The sequence below is a fragment of the Nilaparvata lugens genome, chromosome 5 (assembly GCF_014356525.2).
Source record: "Nilaparvata lugens isolate BPH chromosome 5, ASM1435652v1, whole genome shotgun sequence".
Lineage (NCBI taxonomy): Eukaryota > Metazoa > Arthropoda > Insecta > Hemiptera > Delphacidae > Nilaparvata > Nilaparvata lugens.
This window is the reverse complement of record NC_052508.1, coordinates 33,152,227-33,164,978: the sequence shown is the minus strand read 5'-3', so window position 1 is coordinate 33,164,978 and position 12,752 is coordinate 33,152,227. Positions and strand designations below refer to the sequence as shown.

At 32.7% G+C, this 12,752-nt stretch overlaps 1 protein-coding gene across 2 annotated transcripts in view; it reads left to right on the top strand.

The window, feature by feature from the left end:
* LOC111060021 (cAMP-dependent protein kinase type I regulatory subunit) overlaps nt 1-12,752 on the top strand; it is a 243,383-nt gene that overhangs the window by 71,374 nt on the left and 159,257 nt on the right. The gene's annotated exons all lie outside the window — the stretch shown is intronic.

The following is a 12,752-nucleotide window of genomic DNA, read 5'->3' as shown; positions in this document are numbered from 1 at the left end:
ATGATTCGATTAAAAAAATCAAGAATTTTTGCGATATTTTCCTCATTTTCACAGTCTCGACAGTTTTTCTATAATAAACAGTCATGGAAGATGGGGTTAAGGCAACGTAGCTTATAGAGCATGTAATTATCTTTCATTTGAGACCAATCGCAAGTTTCTATCATGTATCTTACTCGTTTTAGAGACTCTTGAATAACAGTAAAATCGCGGGATGTGTGGTTCTTTATCTATACTAGAAAAATATCCTTGTTGTATTGGGTAGAAGTGGTAGGTTTGCATAATTTTGAAAACCCCTTAAAAAATACCCGTTTTTTGAAAATTCGTAGCTCCGGAACCATAAATGGTAGAATCCTGCTCGACCACTCACTTTATTGGAAATCTTATTTTCTTTAATTTTGTCAAGAATGATTTTTCTTGAGAAACTCAAGGTTCACGAGATAAAATGGGAAAATTGAAAAAAGTCTGAAATTGTAGGGGTTATTGGTGGTTTTGGGGGTGAAGCCGCCCTCTGGCTTGTCAGCAAATTTCAGATTCAAATTCAGCGCCCCAAAATACATATAGAACCGTCGAGAAAAATTATTTCGGGGCTGTTTCCTGAAAAACGACCATTCGACTGGACTATAAGCTTAAAGAAGTATAATTCAATTTCGTTTGAAGTTATTCTTCAAACTTATTACTTTCATTACTATCTATTCCATTCATTTCTTAGAGACAGCTTTACCTCCATTAGATACACTTTCAAACCTCAAACCGTGATGACGCTTCAGTAAAGATAGCTCATCGAGATTAAAATGACCTCATTAAAGAGAAAAACATTTTGCTTTTTATATTTTAATATTAAGGTATCATAACTTAACCGTATATATAATGTACCGTACAATACTTTTGCTGATTCCTATCTCAGTGTAATATTTCTCTGTAATCTAATTCCATCTAAGATATTTTTGACTAGAGTCAGTTCACCATCAATAAGTTGCAATACCTCCATTTCCCACCCAATTTCTCAAAGTTGTTTACTACGGAATTTGTTATTATTGAATTTGGCTAGTAGCCTTACTAGCTTATTCCAGTTTGGCCGAGATGACAATATAGACGAATTTTGCAACCAAAAATAATAACACTAAACTACTCTATCAAATATGAGAGGAGGTTGTTGATTTCTAGCGTTGCTTCCTACTATCGTCTCTCCTACTATGCAGCTGCAGCATTATTGTGTTTACCCTTCGCATTCCAGTGTGTGCATCTCCTCGACTTTATCACTCTCTGAAATTATAAGAGAAGAGAGAAAAAGAAAGAGAGATTGAGTGAGAAAGATCTTATATTAGTCCTCGATCAGTGCTGTCTGGTCTGGCTGTCTTCTGTATGCTTGGAGTGATCATAATATCGAAGCGTAGAGGACAGCTTTCCCGGAACAACTTGGTGGCCTGGTTATGAAAATACTAGGAACCTATCAGAGAATGTACACTGTTCTGTACACTGTATTATGTATGGTATCCCCATTTAGCAAGATCTCTTTATGAGTTCAATTACACTATGGAAGTGTAATAAATTCTGAATATCAGAATCACGAAATTCTATAACGAAATTAATTTAAAAAAAATTAATTATAAAAGAAATAAACTTTATTTATTTTAATAAACAATTTACACTAATTCTACAATCAATTTTCATCTTTATCTTAATTATTAACTTAATAGGAATTTCACCGTATATTTTTACTCCTACTAGACACCTTTCAGTATCCCAGCAATTGGATTACCCATTTGAATTTCTTTAATGACTGATAGATGATTCAACTTCACCAACCTTATATTTAGTCATCTATTACCTTTGAGGACCCCCCATCATATCCCCATTTATGATTATAGTAGATTCAATTAGAAACTTAATTCGACCAATTTCATTAAGTGTACGACTTTCTGCTAATATAATTGCAGGCCATTTGTTAATAACTCTACTAGGTAATATCAATGAAATTAAAACTATTACATTAATTGGATGAATACAATTTTTTTAATATTATTTGAAATATCAGTTGCCCTAATTCAAGCTTACGTATTTTCTATTTTAATAACTATATACTCTTCAGAAGTTCCATATGAAAAAAAAATCATCCATTTCATTTAGTAACCAAAAGACCTTGACCCATCATAATGTCATTTTCAATATTGACTATATTGATTGGATTGATTAATTTAATTTGTTTCGGATGGACACGTTAAGTCGTCGGTCCCGGCTGCCTAAAAAGCAGTCGTTAGATCATGTCAGAGGCCCTGAAATTGATCTGTTGCGACCTGAAAACTCTGACACCAGACCTGAGTCAGCCAGGTCATACGATATTATTATTATTATTATTATTTATTAATAAATGGAAACCCAATATCATTTTATCTGTCTACCTTAACTTTATTACTAAATTTAACTCAATGATGACGAGATGTAAAACGAGAATCTTCAATTAAAGGTGACCACACAAAAATTGTAAAAGAAATAATTAAAATAGGCATAATTATATTTATTTTATTAGAAATTATGTTTTTTTGTCATTTTTCTGAAGAATTTTACACTCTAGACTTGCCCCCAGTATTGAAATTGGGTTAAAATGACCTCCTAAGTGAGTCACCCATTTAACCCAATAGAAATTCCTCTTCTTAATACTATTATTCTAGTAAGTTCAGGAGCTTCAATTACATGAGCCCATCATTCACTTCTAAGAAAAAAAATATATCAAACAATTAAAAGAATAATTATTACTATTATTTTAGGAGTATACTTTTCTATTCTTCAATGGTGAGAATATAAAAATGCTCCATTTACAATTTTAGACTCAATTTTTGGTTCATTTTTTTTTACTTTCCTTGCCCTACTACCATAGGTAAGGAAAGTATTGCTTTCCAAAAAAAATTAAGGTACCCTAATTTCAAGTTTTCTATACGTTCCAAGGTCCCCTGAGTCCAAAAACATGATTTTTGGGTGTTGGTCTGTGTGTGTGTATGTGTGTGTGTGTGTGTTGTATGTGTGTATGTCTGTGAACACGATAACTCCATCCTAATCAACCGATTGACTTGAAATTCTAAACTTAAGGTCCTTATACCATGAGGATCTGACAAGTACTTTTTCCTTTGTGTAAATTGTGAAATCCGATGATTTTTTAAAAGTCGTCAAACAGCTGTTCTACAAATAATGAATATCTCGACTATGTGTTATTTTTATAGACTGCTTACATACCTCCTCATGCACGAGAAGGAGGCTACAAAGTCATTTCTCAAGGATGAGTTAGACCCCCCATTAGTTTCCCAGAAAGGAGACTCAATCCAGTTAATAAAGCTGATAAATAACTATACAGGGTATGAATTTGAAAAAAATCGGTCAAGTCGTTTCTGAGAAAATGTTTTTCACCATGGTTTTTTAGTGATTATCCGCCATTTTTCACAATAATATTACGGAGCTCCTGAAATTTTCTAGGAATGAGACTCATCTCAGTTGATAGGGCTTATAATTAGCTATCCATGGTATAAATTTGAAGAAAATCGTTAGAGCCGTTTTCGAGAAAACCGTGAAAAACATGTTTTTTTAGTAATTATCCGCCTTTTTTTCCGCCATCTTGAATTGAATTTTATTGAATTTCTTATTGTCGGGTCCTCATGGTATAAGGACCTTAAGTTAGAAATTTCAAGTCGATCGGTTAATTAGGATGGAGTTATCGTGTTCACAGACATACACACATACACACACACACACACACACCACACACACACACACACAAACACACACACACACACACACCACACACACACACACACACACCAACACACACACAAACACACACACACACAAACACACACCACAACACAACCAACACCCAAAAATCATGTTTTTGTACTCAGGGGACCTTGAAACTTATAGAAAACTTGAAATTGGGGTACCTTAATTTTTTTATTAAATTTTTTTATTTAATTGGGGGTCCACCCCATCCTTGAGAAATGGACTTTGTAACCTCCTTCTCGTGCATGAGGTAGGTAGGTAGAGCAGTTCATAAAAAGATCACATAGTCGAGTTATTTCATCTGTAGAAGAGCTGTTTTGATGACTTTAAAAAAATGACGACTAAAAAAAACATCGAATTTCACAATTCAAGAAAAAATATATAAATAATGTCAAACTTCAACAAATACAAAGAATTAAAAATATATCACCCAAACGATTAATAAATAAATTTAAATAACCTGAACTCAAACTATTTAAATTTTGATAATAAATAACCAGTCAATAAGAGACTAATCCTAAACCATCTCAACCTAATACTAAACAAATAAAATCAGGTATAACAATTGAAAAAAAACATTCTTAGAACAAATATAAATACTAAAAAATAAAACCGAATAATAAAATTATCACCTGGTATATACCCTAAACCATATAAAAATACACAACCAGAAATTAAGAAAACAACTGATAAGAAAATTAAACTTAATCAATCAAATAAAAAAAATAATTCTGTAAATACACGAATTTAAACTAAAAAAAATTATAAGTTAAAATTGAAGACAAATTGAATATGTGAAAATAAACAGCTAAAAAAATATAATAAAAATTAACATTTAAAACAAATAACATTATTAAATTCATATGAATCTCCAATATCACAAATTGAATTTTTTATTAAACTAATTTAATTGAATAAAATTGTTTAAACTAAAAATAAATTTATAAACAGGGAAGATATGTATAAAAATTACATAAATTCATGAACCAGCCCAGAATCCATATTTATAAATAAAAATATGAATGACCACCATGACACACAAATCTAAATAAACAAATTATAGTACAAGCAGAAAAAAAATAATGAAAAAAAAAATAAACTAAAGTTAATGAATGTCACATTAATAATCTAAAACAAATGAAAACTTCTGAAATTAAAGTAAGTCTTGGAGTACAAGACATATTTCTTACAATTAAAATAAATTTTATCAATGAAGGACAATAATAATTAATTATACCCTTCATTTAAAATAAACTTTGTGATCTAAAACGATCAAATAAACAACCCACAAAATAAAATAGACCAGATGAAATTTATCCATGTCTAATTATTAAATAATTATAAAGAACATATATAACCATAATAACTACAAGTAAAAATTCCTCCAATTACTAAACCTATATGACTAACTGATGAATAAGCCACTAAAACCCTTAAAAGAGACTGTAATAAACAAAAAATCTCACATTTAAAGCTCCTATTACTTTAATTGAAATAAAAAATAAGAATAAATACAAACTTAATCTTCAAATAAATAAAGTATACAAATAAGACCATATCCAACTAATTTCAACATAACCCCCTCTAGAATTATAGATCCAGAAGAAGGGGCCTCATCATGAGCCCTTGGTAATCATAAATGAGAAAAAATAAAGGTAGTTTACCAAAAAATAATATAAATTTAATAATTCTCATTCCATATCTAAATAAAAATAGCCAAGTATATTATTTGAACCTAAAATTAGTAGTAATAAAGGTAAAGAACCAAATAATGTATAAAAAATATATATAACCCTGAAAATAAAGAATGAAAGAATAATTTACAATTTTTTGAATGTAGCTTAGCTTATATTCATCCTAAAATGGAAAGAATATGGAATTCTGTGTGATTCATCGTACATCGCATATTTCCTGGACAATCTACAGCTATGAAAACATTGAATATTTTTCTTTGAAACACTGATATAACCTTTTTTTTAATTGAAAACTTTACTGATAGATATAACTATCAATTGATTGAGAAGAATAATATGTTTTCGGAATAATGAATGCTGCATGACTAAGCACATAGGAAGTCCGTATTGAGATGTAAATGCTCTCTTCTCTGTCATCCTCAATATTTTCAAGAAAAAGTTGTATGGGGAGTTGCTGTTTTTTTACTTTAGTTCCATTGTACTCATTTATTATTTTCCAAAACTTTTTCGGATTATTTGCATTATCAGTTAATTCTTTTTTGTAATAATTAATTTTAACATATTCCAAAGTTTGACTGAGTCTATTCCTGAATGAACGAAAATTATGAAGTAATTGCTGCTCGCCAGGGTTATTTCTAACTAGTTTACTCATCCTATCCCGTTTTCTAATTTCCCTTATCAGCTCGGTAGTAATCCATGGCTTGAGTTTTTTGTGGCATGCGCGTGCTTTAAAAGGCTTTTTAGCTTTCTCCTTTAACTGACAGATTATTCTCAGAAAGTGAGCACAGCAGGTGTTAGCCTCCTGTTGCATTGTTACCTGATCCCACGATTGTGCCTCAAGCAAGGATCGAAATTGTACCTTATTGAAATAAGTTTGGTGTGTGTGCATAGGTCTAGGTTCGACTTGTGGTTGGACTATTTTGCATAAGACAGTGGTCAGTTACATCAGATTTCAAGATTCCCGCGTTGACTGCGTTGCAGTTTGGATGCTTGACAAAAATGTGGTCGATACATGACTGAGAATAGTCGGTAACTCGGGTAGGTAAATAAATGCCTTCAGTGAATCCGTTCGAGTACATAATGTCCAAGTATCTGTCTTTATGATTATGCCCTCTGTTAACGGGTAAAGTGTCTATATTAATGTCACCTAAAAATGAATAAGATGTGTTTCTTTTTTCAAGATTACAGTAAAATGTCTCTAGATCATTAAGGAACAAATCAAAGTTCATAGCTGGACTACGATAAATCGAAATGATAGAATAATTTCTATCATTCAACTTAAAATCTGTTTTCAAGCCAGATGCCTCGCCTACTTTTATTTGATCTGTTTTACTGTTTAATTTGGAATCAATATAAACCACCGTACCGTCACTCCTATTCCATCCCGCAACCGTACTGAATACTTCGTATCCCTCTAATTGTGTTAAGATTTTGTCATTATCAATCCACGCCTCACTCAATGCAATGAGATCAAACTTTACCTTCAAACTCTCCAGAACAATCAAAGCCTCGTCTATGTTCTTATGATAGCTTCGTATATTAAAGTGATTTATTTTTAGACTATTCGCCCCTTCTCCCTCATAAAACTGTTTCACATCATCGTGCTCATTGAAGTATTCGCACTTTACATGGCCAAACTCATCTAAACCTACATTGCCTCTGCTCTCTCCCATATAATGTTAGGCTATATGAAATAGAAATAATGTGTTTATATAAGGCTTAGGTAAAACCTGGATATGGAACGGATAGATTGTAGATAAGAAAAAATAAAGAGAAAAAAAAATTATATCATATCATAAAAAAAGAGAGAAAAAAAATAGCTGACTGCTCAACCGTGCACAAAGAATATAATAAACAATGTTTTATGACTCTTTTCGATGAGGAAGTGATAAATCTTTATAGCTTCCCATTTAAAATGAAGTGCAGTTATCATTAATTATTCATTTCAATGTACGATAGAACATGATATAATAAAATGTTCAAAACTCAAATTTCAACTCATTCTTGTGTGTGCTACAACTAAATAATAAAAATCCATCGCATAATAATCCACAGGCATACAAAGACATTCACACCCATTCATACTCATAAATGAAAGAGACAGGCAATAGAGGAGAAAGAAGTGCTGTAGAAGTCTACTTGAATTTGGAATTAAAATCTTTATCCGAGAATGATAAGATAATCCAGCTGTGAGGAAGACTGAATATTGTGTATCGAAAACTGATTTTTAAACTTCATACTTTGTACGGGCTACGTAAATTGACACAATATCTTGTTATCATAATGATAATCATTATCCTCCGATTCTTAGCTTATTTCTTTTATACCGTTCGAATCCTACACCCCTGCCTAAGTCAGTTATATTTTGTAACTCTGATTGAATAAACAATACCTATCTCATTCATTATCACTCTCTCGCTCCACCAGACAATTCTCACTCACCCCCCCTCCCCCTCTCATTCACTCTTCCTCCATCCTTCCACAGATTCATTCAAGTCTAATAACAATGCCAATCTTCGGCATGGCACAGATATCACTATTTAATCAGCTAGAAAGGTGCTACTAACGATGCATTTTTCCTAAATACAGTATACTGAATTTTATCAAATATATTGAATAATCATTCATTCACTCATACACTCATACGCACATACTCATACTCATACTCATATTACACACACACACACACACACACACGAAAAAAATAACAACAATAAAAAGTAACTTAATGCTATAGTGTTCATCATTAAATTAGTCCATCTCATAGCACATTTATTTCAGTTCATCTTTCAGAACAGATAGTAGTTCAGTCATTTCCCCCAGCGTTACTGGCTCACCACTTCGCGAAGATGAAGTTGAAGATTTAGCGTGCTTTAGCGGGGTCGAGTCTGATTCAGATCTCTGCCGACGCAACACACCAACACACTTCGCGCAATTCCAGTCCTTGCCTTGCAAAACCTCTAAATCGGGGTCTTTGAGGTCGACACACTTAGCATGATACATATTATTACAGTTCACGCAGTTAATTTTTGATTTGGCGGTACGGTTCACCGGTTTATTACAAATACCACATGAACTCATTTTGATTCAGATAAACAAAAAGCACTTTTCTATTCGTACGGGTCACCCGATATTTAAACAAACGAGTCTCGTTATTTAAATAAATTATCTCATTTCCACATGGCACTCACTTTACCATGTTCATAACCTTACTTCTAATAGGATCCTTTTTCATCCTTTGAAACCCTTAGAGGCAAAATATCTCAAAATCCGTTCTTAGTGCGCGTCTAGCATGTTTGAAGAATATTTGTGCAAAGTTTCAAGTCTGTAGGACAATTAGTTTGAGCTGTTGTGTGATTTTACATCAAAATTTTCGAAAAATGCCCTCTCCTGGACCCCCCTGTGCTCCTGATCGAAATTTTTCTGCATAGATCTAATTTTTTTTCGTAGCTGAACAAAAAAGTTCCTCATGACTTTGCTGTGCAATGAGCGGTTAAAAAGTACAAAATTTTGGGGGCCCCAGCTCCCTCAGGGGGGCAAATTTCTGAAAATCCTTTCTTAGTGGATGTTTTCAGGCTACCATAAACAATCGTGCAAAATTTCAAGTTTCTAGGCTCAGTAGTTTGGGCTGTGGTGTGATTTCAGTCTGTAGGGGCTTAGCCTTTTATAAGTATAAGAGAAGAGAAGAGAAGAGAAGAGAAGGGAAGAGAAGAGATGAAATACAAATTCAAACGTGAACTGAGTTTGTTAACATTTAAAACAGTTGACATCTGGTACTTGTGGATGAGAATACTGCGTGAGGTCTACTGTTCACAGAACTACTAGTTTATAACATGATGCTGAGCTGAACCATGCGGATTAGATGAAATTTATAACAGAATTGATTAAAACTGCTGTGGGTTGTCTTTCTTGCCGGCTGATTATTTCTCGGTCTCAAAGGTTTTGCTGGCAGTGCACTGCCTTGCCGATAATCATCTATTAATAACTTCTTCGATATCTCAGTAGGCCTCATACGGTATATTTCATTCCAAACTATCCACCAATACTATTAATATTTGAAAACTCATCTACATTCAATGTTATTATATCACACTTCATTTGAAGACCGAATAGAAAATGACTTGTTTCATTTTGCAAGTCATTCATAGATTTGGTAAGTGGTCTCATTCTTTTTGTGTAGCAGTCAATCTATAGTGGTATAGGAATTGCTATATTTTATCCTGCTTGATGACAGCTATGAAGTATAGGAAATGATAATGGCTAGAAACAGCTGATGGGTCTGAGCCGGTGATTATTTTGTTGTCATCGTCAATCTTTTTAGGAATGAATTGTTCGGTATAATAGACTTGTGAAATGCTTTGGTGGGTCTATTAGAATGCCATTACTTGATCGTTTCGTCCGGGTGAGTTGGATGCCAGGCCAATCCTCGCATCATTCTCATTCTGGCCTGCTCTCACTCTCACTCCTAACTGATCAATTTTAATTCTTTCATACCCTACTTCTTATTAAAAAGAAATTCGCATGTCACAAACGTAGATAGGATTCAAGTTGATTCATATCAATGTTCAGAACGCACGACTGAGAAATTGTCTGTTGTCTAGTATGCTAAAAATATCACAGAATACTTGATAATGCACTAAAAAAATAATATTGCAAACTGATGACTTGATAAAAACTATTTTAATCTGATGAGGAATTGGAAGAATGGACGAAATTAATAAATTTGGAGTTGGTAAATTGGTGATATTGAAATATAATAACCTATTATAAATTTGGATTGTTTCGTTATTGTTGTAGAAGGAAATGATCAATGAAATGTCTTTTTTCCTTTCCAAACAAATTATAATTCATATATTGTAGGACTGTGGCAAAATTCTAGACTAACACCTCTGGGTGTCTTTTGGCTTACCTTTATTGAGCTTTGAAATCAGTCTCGATCGTAGTAATAGTTACTGAAGTCATTAATTCATCTCAGTTTCAAGAAATGAACAAATGAAGATTTTATCAAAATATCCTGATTATGTTTATCTTTTTTATTTAGTATGAAGTATCACCTTTCGCGAACTTAAATTCAATAACTGAATAATTAAGTCCTGCAAAACTTTTCCAATCACACTTCAAGCTTCGAGATAATCAAAAGAATTAGCCTGTGGAACAGAAAAGACAAAATCAGCTTCTTCTGAAGGTAAAACGTGAGATAGGCTTTGATCATTTTCCCTCAAGTTTGATGTGAGTAAGGATGTGCTGACTAAGGTAACTGAAGGTATTCCACCCTAAATTTCAATTGAGACTCAAGGAAGGGAGGACCTAGATCGATACTGGCAAATGATGGTCTTCTCTCCAAAGGAACCGATGTATGAACAAGGCCAGACTCAAGGTTGCAGACTCTTTTTATCACGAGTAATCATTATTCCTTTCAATATCAGATGAGAATAACTCATAAATATCTCATTCAAGGGTAGCTTATTGAGCATCCTATGATAATGTGAGAGATACACATGTATTAGTGGTTGGAAGAGAAGCTGTTCCGTTATCACAACATAACAAAACTTCAATCAACGAATAATCAAGAATCAAAATAGACTTTTGAAACCCCAGGGGGGGGGGTATCAGTAACGAATTCACTATTGAAGGCGCTGTAGGTAATTTCTATATTTTGAGTTTCTACAAATGTTTATATCAATGGTCCCATGGATATATTACTGTACAAGGTAAATTTTATTATTATGAGTTTTTTGGTGGATGATGCCCACATAAGCTTTATGCTTCTGCCACCATTCTACCATCTGTGTTGTGTTTTTAACAAGGAAAATGATGCAACAAGTAAATTATCATGATAGTCTTCATAATCATAAGACCAATGCAATACTCTTAGTCGGAGTGTTCGAAGTATATTTTAGATGAGAATTAGAAAGTGATTTATTATGTTATAAAGGCTATATTTTTGAAAATTGGGAATTTTGAGATAAGGTTTGCACGCAGAAAAAATAGGTGCTCCTATTTTTGAAAAAAAGCTCCTTATAATAACAAAGCATTTTCTCATTGACTTCAAAAAAATCGACCTTACTTATAAAATTATAAAGTCTTGAATTGTAAAACTCGTGTTGTAACGCTTCTCATCTTACTTTAAAAGTTGTGACATTGTTTTTCATTAAAATATCTGACTTAATGGAATTATAAATTCTTGAGTTATAAAAGCTCGTTTTGTAACGCTTCTTATCTTACTTTGAAAGTTGTGAAATTGTTTTTCATCAAACAAGCCGAGTTAGTGAAATAGTTTTATGGGAAACAGTTTGGATCAGTAAATCCTCAAACTGAAAACTATTAGAGCTTCTCACTTATTCAAATCCATATTAGCTTTGTTCTGGCTGATCTGGGCATAAAAACTAATTTAACTTTTCTTTTGCAGTTGAAATTGATTGAAAAGTTCAGCCTTAGTGTTGGAGCTGAAGTAGTTAGAGATGAGTTGGTGGGATTCTGATCAATGTAACCGTGCTGCTTTGACTCATCGCATTAATCGATTCAACTTCTCTTCTAATTTATTTAGCCCTTTATTTAATTAATTAGCCCTTCTTCCAAACTCACAAGGAAATTGTATCGGTTCACCTCAATTACAGCCTTTATGATATTCAGCTGAAGTTTTGTAGGAGACGGTTGAGAACTCACGTTTTTGAGATTTCAAGTTTTGTTTCAAGACAGAAATGATTGAAACTTGTTCCGATAATGTAAAGACTCGTTATAACGGCGCAAACCAAAACTCAACTGATCAACTCAACTGGTGAAAAAGAAAAGTAGAACCGACATTTAAAACAAGGCTGAAAAAATAGTACAAGAACTGAAGAACAATAGAGAACAAAGGAGAAGATCGTTTTTACAGATTCACAGTATAGGAAAACTTCGATATTGCAACTGTATTCTGCTGGATCGCTGGATTCAAAATGAATACTAATTATATTGTAGCAATAACCTAAGTGCAGTATTAGTTTAGTATTAGTATTTCAGTATTAGTTCACATTGAGAATCTCGGGATATCTGTTCATTGAGGTAAGAGTGTTCAAACTTTAAACAATTTGAAAAGAATCTCTATCAGATCCAAGCAATTTTTAAGAATAGAGTTTTGTTTGAGAAATTTTATTAGATTCAGACAGTTCTTGAGATGGAACGTAAACATATTTTATTAAGGAATTTGTATGATGTCTGGACTGATTTTGAAGATACTTTTTATAAGGTTCAGATAGTTTCAGGAAGAATTTCCATTAGATTGTCTCGAGAAAGACCAGTATAAATGGAACA